Consider the following 14,629-nt stretch of genomic DNA (forward strand, 5'->3'; position numbering starts at 1 on the left):
CATTCAAGACTTACTTCCTTCCGTGCTCTACTGCCACACTTTCTATGGATCAATTCTATCCCTTTAGTGTCCTGCAAATTATCTGGGGACCTTTAAGAACGAGCATCTTTGCTGCACCTCCCAAAACTCTGGAGCTATGGTAAACCTCTGCAAATGCCATTTGTGTCTAAAATTAATTACTTTCATCTGTTGAGGCCTGCCATAGAACCCCACCCTCTTTATTCTTTCACATACCTCAATTTAGAGAAATGACAGCTCGGTTTTACCATGTAGTTCCACAGGGACTGGAAACTCATCCAGAAGAAGAAAGTTTTGAAGAAAAGCTGCCAAACCAAAACATATTCCAGAACATTCAGTTTGGACATGAGTAACAAATCCACTAAAATATCAAAGTGGGTGGGATGAGTGAGGAAGGGGTGGCACCAAGACAGATAAATTGCCGAAAGAGACAGCTATGGAACCTGCCTTGGCAAAGCTTCTGAGCTCCCCATCCATCTGTTCCACATTAATCTGTCTCTACTGGGTTTTAGTCCAATCATCAGTGCTGTTCTGAAACTGAAAATACAGATAAAAGTGTCAGCCACATTTGGTAAAGACAAACTTCTGCTATATAACAAATAAATGGATGGAGGGGGAAGCTCATCACATAGCAATAGCTCTTGGACCCGATTTTCCCAACCCTGTGCCACTACTATGTAGGAAGCATGCAAAATAATCCATTTTCTCAAAATTCAACCCAAAAGCCAAGTATTTAAAAGATTTCATACTTCAGTATCTGACAGGTATACATGCGTAACTTTCTTGCACTATTGAACACGCACCTATAGCCATTGATAATATACAGATGCATCAGGGAGATGTGGAATTATAGAATCATAGAATCACAGAATCATAGAATCACCAGGTTGGAAGGGACCCATTGGATCATCGAGTCCAACCATTCCTAAAACTCCACAAACCATGCCCCTCAGCACTTCATCCACCCGTCCCTTAAACACCTCCAGGGAAGGTGACTTAACCACCTCCCTGGGCAGCCTGTTCCAGTGCCCAGTGAAGCTTTCTGTGAAAATTTTTTTCCTGATGTCAAGCTTGAACCTCCCCCTTGAGGCCATTCCCCCTTCTCCTGTCCCCTGTCACTTGGGAGGAAAGGCCAGCTCCCTCCTTTCCACAACCTCCTTTCAGGTAGTTGTAGAGAGCAATAAGGTCTGCCCTCAGCCTCCTCTTCTTCAGGCTAAACAAGCCCAGCTCTCTCAGCCGCTCCTCATAAGACTTGTTCTCCAGCCCCCTCACCAGCTTTATTGCTCTTCTCTGGACACACTGCAAAGCAAACACTCCAGAGCCTCAACATCCTTCTTGTGGTGAGGGGCCCAGAACTGAACACAGTACTCAAGGTGCGGTCTCACCAGTGCCGAGTACAGAGGGAGAATAACCTCCCTGGACCTGCTGGTCGCACCGTTTCTGATACAAGCCAAAATGCCATTGGCCTTCTTGGCCACCTGGGCACACTGCTGGCTCATGATCAGTTGGCTGTCAACCAACACCCCCAGGTCCTTCTCTTCCAGGCAGCTTTCTAGCCAGACTAGTCTGTAGCACTGCACAGGGTTGTTGTGTCCCTGCACCCCCTCCTGGCAATACAAAATTGAACAATTGCTAGGTGAACAATTAAGGAAAGAAAATCTAGCACATTTTTTCATGAAAGCAAACTTCTTGAGGTAGAGAGAACTTTACAAGAATGATTTCCCATACAGGTCTGTATAATGACTTTTCTGAGCCCTTGTTTCTGGCCTACAGCTTTCTAATGTACGATCCTCTGTTCTGAGGTGAACTTTTCCAGCTTTCTCAATATTTCCTCAATGATTTTAATTATTCAAGAAAGTTATTGGTATTAAAAAAGCTCGAAATGAAACTACAAAGGTTGTTTTGATTTGGGATTATCTTGAAATTGGTTAACTTGAGAAAAGAGATGTTTTTAGTCTGGGTATCCTTAAACATAGCAACCATAATTTCAAAACCAAATGGAATAAGAAAGTCTCCATAAATTTAAACTTCTTTTAAAAATGGAAACTATACATACTTCTAGAATCAAGTAAAAAATATGATATTAAGAATATATCCTAACTTTATAGTTAATTCAATAAATTAATTTCTTTAGCAAATGTGGGGTTTTTTAAGATTTTTTTCATTTGCTTGTATACTGGAACAGTTACTTCAAACAGTTTTCCAGATTCCTGCATCAGTAACATTTCTTTTTCCAGCTTCTGAAGTCTGGATTTGCCTTGAGAAGAAAAAGAGAACGCAATAAAGTACAGCTGTAGAGTATATGGAGCTTACCTAAACCTGGCAGTGAAATCTGTGTGTCCTGTATATATGATCCAATATAAGAAAAGCTGAGAGCAGCTATTGCAAAGAGTTTAAAAAGCTGCATTTGCATTGTCTCTGAAAGCACCCAAAAGGAATACAAAGGGCTCTATATTTGAAAAATATAAAAAGAAAAGCTGCATAGAGAACAGTTAATTTATACTCTTGTAATTAATCTCTTAATGTATTAAACCACATCTCCTTACTTTAAAGTTGAATAAATGATAAAAATTCTCTTCACGATGCTTTAAAAAGATCCTTCCACTTTAGACTACTGTGTCCAAGAGCGCATTGTGCTGACTTTTTAAAGGAACATGAATACAGAATATAAGCAAGTATTCTGATTTTTTTTTTTTATTTTATCAGTGAGCCTATGCAGCATTGGAAGTGAAACAAGAAGAAACCTAGATTTACTGGTGCTAGAATTATATAAGCTTCTTGGAAAAACAAGCAAACAAAAAACAAGGCAAAAAAACCCTCAACCCCCTGACAACAAAAAAAACCTTTAAACACAAAAATAAACAAACATTTAAATATCATTAGGCTTAACACTGAAAAATTACAAGAAAATACGTTTCACTGACATTCCCTATTACTTCATTGAGATGAGTATATACATTTTCTGCACCAAACTGGAAGGGAGATCCCACTTGCAAAACTTTCTCTGAATTCCATCTGCTTCCCCTGATGAAATGCAGGTAATGACACCTGTCACTGATCATGCTCTCATAAAAAAAAAAGTAGATATAAAAAAGACTGACCATAGAATTCAACATACATCAAGTAATATGCATCTTCATCTAATAACTGCAACCTTGGAGGTCTGAAGAGAAGCTATTCTGTACTTCAACACAGCTCTCTTCTCAATGGCATTGCATTTTTCAGGCAATTCCTGCTTAACAGAACAAAATTATCTTGGAGGAAAAATATCACATATGGCAGAAAAACATCACTAACGCTGTATATTAACAGTGATGCCACCCCAACACCTGCCTATGAATAAAAAATGATAGTGGGAGATTTATTTAATCACAAACTATGCGTATGACATAGCTTTTACTAGATTTTTTTGCCAGCTGTAAAATAACTACGTTTATGGATCATTTGGAATCATGAACAACTTTAATTTAATGAACCGAGTTATTTTATGTACAGTCACACAAAACATCTTTAAAAGTACTTTAGGAATCTTCCACACAGTAAAACAGAGCGCTCCACTCTGGGTGTTTTAACACACTTTCAACTATATAAAGCTGACCTGGAAAGAGCTTTGTCATTCTACAAATCTCCCCAAGATCTCTAGAAAATAGCATTCAGTAAAATATACTACAAAACCCCATTCCATCCGGATGAAAAAAAAATACATTGATGGATTTTTTTTTGTATGGGTCAAAAGAAAAAGCCTGAATCCAAGTCACTTCACAGTAACTAGAATCTTAGTTAGTCTTAGGTATACTTCAAAAATCATATTTATTTTCCTAGTCATCCCTTCAGTCTGGTTTGGGCCAGATAGATAAAGAAATAGAAATTCCACACTGGTCTGGAAAAATCACTGCATCTGATGAGAAGTTTTCATTTTGTCCAATTACACCTGATGAAAAGCATTAATTGAACTTCTACTGAATTCTGTTTAATACAACTTACAATGTAGTACATCTTCCAAAAGAGACCAGATAGAGGTCTTTCATATGCAGTGAATTCTAAAGCATTCACTGTACAACACATCACCTGTGGTCACGTAATGCAGCCACTCATATTTAAAGATATTATAATGTGATTTAGCATTCATGAGTAAACTGATATATTAAGTTATCTATTTTATTTTTTTAATTACACATATAACAAAGTGATATTCACATTTCAGATCAAAACTATTTCACAGCATATCTAGTGCAAAAGATTGTTCAAGGGCAATTTCTCCAAGTGCAGCAACTACTTTACCCTTGGGGATGACAGGAACAACATGGTTCAGGGTAACAAAAATCAGACATTATGACTGCAGATTGCCCATCATTCCCAATCTAACAGCTTTTCGAAGCACTAATGTTCTTATCAGATGTTGCCAAAATTGTTCTCTCTTCTCCCTATTTGTCTTCAAATGTCAGTTTTATGCAGTTAGTGCAATTAAACAAATAATTGAACAAAAACGAGTGTTAATAGTCAAATATTTAACACTGGTATCTCTACATCAAAATACAGCTCACTTGGCCATTACCTCAACAAGATATGGATCTGGCAGCTATGGTCTTGCAGCATCTTGTATATTGTAGCAAGACTTTCTCCTTTGTCATCCAGGTATAATAGAGCTTCTTTTTTACCTTTCCTGAAAAAGAAGGCATATTCCATCCAAGTAGTCATAATTCTCTGGATTAATAGAATGTTGCCCTTTGCTTGCTGAACTCTCTGCTCCAAGTCACACACTAACGTTTTCACCTGTCTTGAAACAATGATCTTTAAGTTCCCTCACAATCCAAACTATTCTATGATTCTATGTCTGTTCTCTGTCTTCTCTTCTTTAGCCCCAATAACCACCAGCAGATCTTTTTTCCTAAAATGTAATGCGTATACCTGGACACAGTTCTCCATTGGAGGCTTTATCATGGGTGATTAAAGAATGAAATATCTCCTCTTGCCTTTCAGGACAATCATCCATTTGAACATCTTACTTATTTACCTCTTTCTTAATAAAATTATATCACTTAGGTTCTAGATATGACAATTCCTAAATCATATTTTGAAGAACTGTTTCTAATCAGTTGTTCCCTAACCTACTGTTAAATTATTCCTGTCTAAGAATAATACATATTACTGTAGAAACAGTCCCATTCATGTGAATGGGTACTGACCTTGAACATGGATTCTAAACCTGAACAGTCTTGAAACCCTACACAAAGAACTGAGGCAAGGTGTCTGTCTAGATCCAGGGTTTGGGATTTAAATTCATCGTAATCATCTTCAGACTTCTGTAGTGTTTAAAAAGAAAAACAAAAAGTATAAAATGTCTGTCTTTCTCATGGGAAGAAAATCTAATGGGCAGCACATGGTTATGATAAACACACAGCTCACCTTTGTCACTGAACAAACTCCTGAGGTTTTTGTATTTCAGGTTTTTCAATACTATTTAACAGATCAATGATCAATGCTATCTAACAGTGATGCCTGGGGGGTTTTTGGTATTTTTTTTTTTTTCACAGCAACTGAATTGACAACCAAAGCATTTGCTTAGCAATACAGATTATCTTTAGATAGCAGTGCAAGATCTATAGGTGTGTAGCAGTGCAAGATCAATATGTGTATGTATTAGTGATAGCTTTGTTTAGGAAGCTTGATAAGATGGATAACCATCTATGCCAGGTAATATTTCTCCCAACTTTTATGTTGTTTCGTCCTGTTAATCCCCCCATTAACCAAAAAACTTCTCAACAAGCTTTTACAAACCAAAATTATCTATGCATATTATCATTTAGTAGGGTATTATGAGCATCAAACTTCAGCTACTGAAATACTTGAATTCGACTCACTGAAAAAAATAATCTTTTGACTGACTCATTGCCACATTTAATGAGATTATCTTAAGAATCCACAGCTACCACACACATTAGGCAACAGAACAACAATGATGCTCTATAGCATAACTGTACTTAATAGTCAAGGTATTTAACCATGTTCACAGACAAGGACTTTAGGAAAAAATAATATCAGCCTGGAAAATACAGGTATATATTAATACAAGTTCATGCTGGCTCTAAAGGGAGAGCTCCAGCACCTTCTGCTTTGTCCTGTTAGCAACACAAACAATAACACGTACAAGTAAAGCTACACTTGTTCCTTTGTTAAATATGTTAAACATTGATAATCCCTGAGAAAACACTCTACTTTACAACTTGGCTACATTTATTTTCTTTTGCAAGTCACTTGGAAAAAATAAAATAGAAGCACCAGTAGCCAAGTTGGACATTTAAATAAAATCCAGCCTCTTTGGAAAGGCATATAAAATTAACTTGTTTCTTCAAGAACCTTCTTCCTTTCTAGCTCCCTTCCCTCTCAGCTAATGAGGTTTTTGTTTGTTTTTTAAACACACTGCACAAAACCACACCTATATACCCAAGTCATGACAGATAAACTACATGCACTTCTTCATAGCCAATAAAGAAATCCAGATTTACTTCTGTTACTAGCTATGATATGTATTAAAATATATATATATATTTAATATATCAATAATCCATTTAAGACACTCAGTCTGAGGATCCTACATCTGTGCCCAGGATGCTAAGCACGCTTCGATCCTCTCTAGGGTCAGACCCCTCAGTCACACCACAAAACAGACCATTGCTCTGCTCTGGAATTTGGGCAAATCCATCCACATACTAACCATATACTGCACATTGCCTATTTAAAAGCACGTAAAACTTGTCATTGGAATTACTTGGACACTATTCATACACTGAACAGCATGAACTTTCAAGCTTCTGACAAACAAATTAGCTGTAAGATGACAGCTATTGTTTGATACAGCTCCTGACTAGTGTTGTCAAACCCAAAGGCAAATAGTTTCTGAAGAACATGAAGAAAAGACATATTAGTGATGACAGTAAAAAGAGCACAGTACTTGGTGCTTAGTATTCCACTTGTACTTCTTCTGTCAACACTAAGCCTGCCTAAATGAATAAGAGTGGCTCAAACTTGAAAACTAATGCCTATTTCCTCTGCTTTTCTTGGCAATAAGCTGGAAAGTCAACAATCTTGCAATGCACAATGATCATTCAGAGACGTGTTACAAAGGTTGCTTTTGTCCTAAGTTGGTTGAGTCACTAAGGAAGGAAGGACTCACTTGCCTCAAAAACAGATCAGCTCAAATCACCTCAGAATCTTGGTCTGGCCAAATATCATAATTGCTGAACTTAGAAGTAACAGCCTAAAACTCTTACTTAAGCATTCCCACCAAGATTTACATTTATATACGAAGCATGCAGGGAATCCTTAGAGGTAAAGGCAAGGCCAGGCAAACTACATACAGACCTGAGAAGGGGTGTGTTGAAACTGCATTTCCAAACAGAAAAGGACACTTCAGAGCATCCCTCTGTCTTGGAAGGCAAAAAAAAAATAAATAAAAACAATAAAGGCAGCAGTAGGTGTCTGCCATCATTCCTCCTTTATAAGAAGCATTCTAGCTTTGTGCAGGTATTAGCAGGAATGTAGTGTGAATCATAAGGGATTTTATCAGGAGCAATGAAATTTAGAAGTATGGTGAGTCCTGACCTTAAGACATAGGAAGCTTTGCTATGGATTTTAAAGCAGTTACAGGATTTTACCCCAAAGACACTTACAACTTCGCAAGGCTTCTGTATTAATTAAACCAGTGTTATTCATTTACTTCAACCTAGTTTATGACCATTATTCTGTGTTTTTAATTACTTAGACTAAGCCACGTATTTGGAAGAAAAAATAGTGTGCATACACACAGAATATATTTCCTACCACATGTAACAGATCAGAAATCAGTAAGTTTCTATATTTCAATAATAATTATATTATTAACATTAATGAATATTATTTTAATAATAACAACTTTACAATTCATGTCTAGTACAGAAAATTTGCCTGTTAGAACAACAGCCTACTCAAAATATATGTTCCTTGCACGCACAGCGTGTTCTGTCCTTACCGTGCTGCCAAGAATACCACAGAAGAGGTTTGAGCTCCTACAACAACAGCAAAGCTTACGCTCACCAGGAGGCTGAGCCCATCGCCTCATGACTGCACCTGTGTAAGGCTTATAGGTTCACAGGTGTCATGAGTATGGTGAAATGGCAGAGGCATTTCTAGGAGAGTTATCTGACCTAAGGATTTTGGGCGGGGGAGAGGTGAGTGGGTGTAAAGGTAAAAAATATAACAAAAAAAATTGGTCAACCAATAGAGAAGAAAAATGTCATTTAAATGATGCTTAATCAACAAACAGATTAGAAAAAGTTGGTTTTAATATAGATTGCTTTGGGGGAATTAATCCTGCTTATGATGGCAACTTTTTGGATCAAGATGGCAAAGTGTCATTAAATCTGCAGCTGGTGCTGGGGCTGCCTCACCCCCTTTTGCAGTGCCTCCTCTGGCTGGGGCGCACACCTGCAAGGGGGCAGACAGGTTCACCAGCTTCCCCACTCCAAGAGGAATTTAATAATGCCTTGCCAGTCTCAAAGACAGTGGGCGGCCTTCTCCACATAGCTGCAGGGTAAAAAGGGAGAGAAAATTTGGCTGTAAACGTGCCAGGAGCAGCATCAAGCAGCCAGAGGAGCAGCTCAGGGCTAGAACACGGTGCTGCTCTGCTCACATCCCCATGAGTGGCTTCCCAGTGCAAATGCTGAAAGCATCCTGTGTGCTGGGACCAGATTCTGCTCTGGAGACAGCTGAGTGCTCCAGCCAGCAGGCAGCAAAGCAAACCACATAACACGATATGGTACTTCTTTATTTTGATTTATGTTAGAAGCGGATCGAAAACACTTCAGAAAACACCATTTTGCAAGTTTACAGATACTTATAGCTATGAATGAACACCTAAAACTTGAAAATTAAAAAAAAAAAAGCATTTATGGAAAGAATAATAATTAACATTCTTTCTGTTTAACTTGATATAACAATCATGATTATAAGTCAACACAATGCTAGTAATTACTTTCACTCTTACTACAAGACATTACTATATACCAGCATTTTAAAAGCCTTCTCTATTTTTCGAGTAGAATCAACTGATTTATTATTTACACCAGAACCGTATATAAATTATACCCTAACACTGAAGAAAAGCTTACAGAGCTGACTGCCAGTTCTGTGTATTGTATATCAATAATTAACCATTTTTTCATTAATTTTGGGCAATGTTAGTGGGGGATTTTGTTTCGCTTTATCCAAATTTGTTTTATTCATTCATATTCTTTGGCAAGAGTCATATGAACACCTCTCCATATGTGGCACTTCTAAATAATAGAGTAATCTGATCAGGAGAAAGCATCTAGAAATCTTTTATTAAAAAATGAATTTCTAGTTTAAGAAGAAGTGGTAGATACAGAACTCAGCTGTGTTGGAATCCTATCTCGTTCCTAGTTTCACAGCCTCCAAATTCACAGATACTTTTAAATAAACAAGGAAATAACAACACAAACTCCTATATGCATGGTGAAAAATTACCATATTTCTGTGATCTGGAGGATTTTATGCTCTATTTCTGAAAATTTCAGTTTTCCCGAAACTCTTCATTCATTCTGCAGATCTGCTCACTTAAAATTTCCCCTTGATTCCACAAAATTCCAGCTTTTCCAGATTTTGAAATTACAACTTGTTAATAGAAATGTCCTAAATCAGATTAAGAAAAAAAAAAATAATTGCATGTTTCTACAAAAACAGTAACAAACTTAATGTTTGAGATGTCTTCTGCCTCATTTGACCTTCTCTCTTCTGGTTTGACAGAATAAGAAGTTAAAATCTAAGACATCTTAATTAATATTTTAAAAATTGGAGGAATGACAGGTAATTCTGGTAAGGTTTTAGGTAATTCCAGAAAGGTTTTATCCTGGTTGAGTCACTTACAGGATTAAAACACAAGCGGAAATGAATCGTCCCATAAAACATACAAATTTAACTCCATTTTAATTTTATCAGATTGAGTTAAAAGAAGAGCTAAAAAAGAGCAAGCACTACTAAACAAATTTACATTGACAATCACAAAATTTATTATCATAACCTGAAATGTTGCTCTGAAAAATAAACATACATCTTTCTCAGAGGAGTAAATTGAACCTACTTTAAACTCCTTTGTAGCATGTGCTAAATTAATGTCTACGGTCTCTGCTTTCACTTGAATGAAGTAATTGTTTCATGCCCCACAGGGATGAAAATAACCAGTTCCTTCTGTGTTTAAGGAAAGTGCAACACCTCTCCAGAAGCAAACCAGTCACAAGTTCCCAAGCAGATTCCTGTTGGACTGCAGACCCCCAGGCTCAGCTTTGTGATCTACAAAGACCTAGCTGCCAGCTCACCCTGGAGGCACCTGCTTGCACAGGGCTGGGCTCTCTGTGGGATTACCAAGAACCAAGGCTGTCAGCAAGAGTTAGTTCATGTGCAGTGGCTGATTGTGACACTTCTGACAGGCGTAAGCAACCATGCTTGCAAAACTGCTGGTGCAGGATGGCGTTCCTAAGGACCTAAAACTGTCTCCAGCCAGAGCACGTTGGCCTGTCTGTCTGCCAATGGACAGCCAAGAGACTATGCATTCACCTCAAATCTCTTTCAGAGATTGCTCTGGTAGGCTCTCTCAGGTGGTGTAGGGCTGGGTTTCTTATTCTTTGATAGTATTTTAAAGAGGTGAGTCAGAGTGGCACACTGGCAAAATAACTGCAGAGCTAAAATACCTCGTTTTCCAGCATAGAACCCAAAAGTGAATCTCCCACTTCGCAGAAGGGCACCCTAATCAGCAGCCACTTTAGACTCCTACTGCAGCTGCTTCCAGGCTCACAGAAGCATAAAAATGTCCCAGGAGTAGGAACCAGAACCTATGGCTGCTCTCATCCTATACAACTTGCCTAACCACGATATTTGAAACAGTTTACACCCCTTTTCTGACCTCAGATATTTCATCTTTTCTTGCTTGTGGGCACAGATTTAAAAGGGAGAGGTGAAGAGTATTCTGGCTCATCCAAGGACTAGCTTAAAACACCACATTTTTCCAGCTGCAAAGAGATGATTCCTTCATAGTTCTTAGAAAGAAGCCGATGCAGATGCCATGTTCAGGAGAAAGTCCCAGCTATGGCTGAATATGAAGTGTAGTGCTTTACTCAAGCAACTTTAAATATTCTGAAAGGGGCTGGATTAAGAAAACTCATTTGTCGATTTTCTTACTGCTAATACTGGCCTGCTCCTTGCACAGCATACAATGTTTGCATCCTATTCAGTGTTTGCATCCTAACACTTCCTATGGGCTGTAATTTTGTATTCTCGCTATTAGGAACCCGAGTCTTGCCGTCTGTATAATGGAGAATAGCCCATATTTCTCAGGCAGTATATTTATCCAGCAACGCAGATGATAAGTAATACCTCAATCTTCAGTCAGTGGTTGAGGAACACATCAAATCTGAAAAACGCCATCTCAGATCTGAAATCCCATGATTTAAATTCCTTGCCACAGGTGAAGTAATTCTCCGATTTGTTTCTGTGACTATAGAATGGATCCTTAAAGCTTTTAAGGTAATTTTAGCTATTTTTATAAGCTCCAATGTTTCTTCAGTTTCTTCTTTGAAAAGATTTGCTGGTGAAAGATACAACATAGAGTAGAATGTAAACAAATGAACAAAAGAAAAAAAAAAATTGAAAATAAGGTTTTAAAATGCAGTCATGACATCAGCCATAAAGTTACTTTCCACTTTACAGATTATCTTTTGAAATGGTTGTCTCTAACTAGTCTAGTTTGCTGTCTCATAATACAACTCTCATTTTTGAGATGCTCCCAAAGTATACTCATCCTGTTACAAATCTCACCAGCTAGACTGACTATTATGTATCATCATGTCACACTTGATGATACTTTTGATATCCTTATATATCATCATGCAGCACAGTGAACATTCATTAAATAACAGAGTAAAGGGACTTTTCCACCCCTCAGTAAAACCAACTGGACATATATACACACCTCTTTGTTTTAACACCTCCACATTCTTTGGGTGCCAGTCCTCAGATAGCGTAGTTGTGCCACCTCTAACAGTAGTGCCAACACAAGACCTTCTGGCTTTTTTGTTCAGTAAATTAGCAGAAGGCAATTTACCACAAATCTATAATTAAGCTTAGGACTCATATATACCTATGAATAACTCTGGACAGTATGATTAACCTGAAAGAGAGAATTAGGATTCATAGATAACAGTGTCGACATGAAATAAAATTTTCTGGGGGGAGGAGGAATGGGGACAGAACTATAGATTGTTTTTTTGCTGTTCATACCTCATCAGTTTATCCTAAACTGGTAAAACTTACATTTACTACAGATTTATATCAAACACGTGATGTTAATTTCTTTAATTAATACAATGCTAGTAGGATTGGCATGGGAGAGATGGTGGAAATAAAAACCTATTCCTGGTCATATTTCTCATTCTATTACCCTCTCTCCAAATTATGCTTATTCACATTGCCATCCCTTCTAGGTACTTATTGCTCTCCATTTCTCCCAGGCTTGCAAACTAAGAATTATGTATGGCTCCTTTCGGCACCACTTCAAAACCTGCTTTTCTGGGCTAAGATCAGAAGACACAGGTTCTTCCCTTCATCAGCACTTGCCTTCTAATAGAGAGCAAAAATTTGCAAGGCATTCAGATTAAATTCAGTAAAACTTTATGAGTTAGCCTGTTGATGTCCAGCTTAAACATGTGAGGAAGGAGATGGTGCAAAGTCAAAGAGGTGGTAAAGGGACTTTGCCATAAATAACAGATGTCTGACAAAGTGAAAAAAAACAAATGGGAGATCTGATAGTGTAGTGCTGTGTGACATGGCAAACATAATGATTTATTCAGATCAAGTTTCCATCCCTGGCAAATCTGAGAAAATCTAAACACAAATCCAAGCATATGGTTCCCATAGTCCCAGAAAGAAGATTCCCCCAGTGAATAGATGTCCACTCCACAGCTTTTTCCCCTGGAAAAGAGTAAAGTACCCTGTACCCCCTCATCACTTCAATACTGCTGTAAGCCTGTAACAGAGGAAGTGGATTTACTCCTCCGGGTACTCTCGGGGGTGTCCTGTTCAGTGACAGCCCCACCAAGCCTCCTCCATCTTCTGTAAACATGACACAGCAGCTGTTTCTTGCAGAAGAGAATCTGGTCTCTTCTCTCACTCCCTGGTTATAGGTCACTCTGGAAGCCGCATCCTTGTCCTCTCAGGCAGGGGAAGTCGGGGAGATTGGCTGCCTCACCTTCCTAAGGGAGGATTGTGGTGGCTATTTAGAAAGTACAAGAGTCTGGCTTTGAAGGGAATTCTGTCTCTTGACCAACAGAACTGCCTCCAGAACAGTGAATCCTACAGAATGGTTTTGCTTGCCAAAATGCACAAGTTCTCATACTCCCACCAAAACAGTGGGTTTCATTGGAAGTGTGGGGAAAATTTATTGAAACAAGAGGACAGAAAATGCATCAAGATGGCTCATTCACAGCTTATTTGCAAACCTGCTTTTATCCTGATCTGCATAGCTCTTATCAGCATTTTGCAGCCCACAAGAGGAAATACCTACTACGAAACATGGTTAGAAAAGAGGCAGCAAACTTGTACCAAAAGGAGGAGAGTAAAGAACAACAACCGAGCCTGTAGAGGTTATATGCCTTCTGAGGAACAGTTTTCTTTCACTAGACAAGAAGCATGTTTCATTCTTAAATACACAGTAAATGAACGGTACCTCTGATGATTAATTATGCAGCTCAACCTCAACTTCAATAATCTAACACTGAGTTGAAAGAGTCTATAATGTAATTATGATGTTTATTAGACAACTAACGGATTAAATCTATGCCTTTATTATTGGTGTACCGCATATCAACTAACAGCCATTTATTAGGTGCTTATGTGGTTTACCACCCTTACTTGAAGCTACCTGGTCGATAAGCGGATTGCAAAATTCTTGCAGCAGAACTACTATTCACGTAGGCATGCTGTAGAACTCGGAGTGGATCCGTATCAGGCAGATGGTGTGAAATAAAGGTGGGATTAAGTTGCAGATCTTTGGGAATTCCACCTGCTGAAAGAGCCGAGTGTATTTTTCTAGTGGTCTCAGATACAGATCAATATCTTGGGTTTCTACAAGTGCTGTAAAAATATAAAAGGGAAAAATGCTACAGCTTAAGAGATGATAATTTCCAAACTAACCTAGCCTCAATGAGGAATGCAAAGTTATTCAAAAGAGAAAGATATGCAGGTTTTGGCAGCACTACAGCCGAAGATTGCTCTGCAAGTGACTAAGAGAGTTCCCATTCAATTTCTGGTAATTAAGGATGCTTAACACTCTCTACAGTCAGCTTTTTGTTCCTCTCACTGCTGCCAACCAGACCAAAGAGAATCAGAAATCATTGCAGATGCCCAGGTGATGGAAAAAAATGTGAAAATCTAGCTCGGAACAAAAGAAAAATAGTGTGATGCCTGCAATTATTTTAAAGACAGTGTATGTTGGACAGGCCAGATCTGATGGCAAGAGGTCAAATGATAATTGTTTAATACTCCCGACTAATCTGGCACCAAAAGG

The 14,629-nt window shown here is 38.2% G+C and overlaps 1 long non-coding RNA gene across 1 annotated transcript; it reads right to left on the bottom strand.

Annotated features, from left to right (window-relative positions):
• Window positions 1-485: 485 nt before the first annotated feature.
• On the bottom strand, window positions 486-11,716 carry LOC128851173 (uncharacterized). Its single transcript, XR_008448425.1, has 5 exons — window positions 11,443-11,716; window positions 9,541-9,705; window positions 4,574-4,681; window positions 3,120-3,250; window positions 486-555 (listed from the first exon to the last, which is right to left on the bottom strand). It is a non-coding gene; the product is annotated as an uncharacterized LOC128851173 (long non-coding RNA).
• Between the last annotated feature and the right edge of the window lie 2,913 nt (window positions 11,717-14,629).

Source organism: Cuculus canorus, chromosome 2 (genome assembly GCF_017976375.1).
Source record: "Cuculus canorus isolate bCucCan1 chromosome 2, bCucCan1.pri, whole genome shotgun sequence".
Classification (NCBI taxonomy): Eukaryota; Metazoa; Chordata; class Aves; order Cuculiformes; family Cuculidae; genus Cuculus; species Cuculus canorus.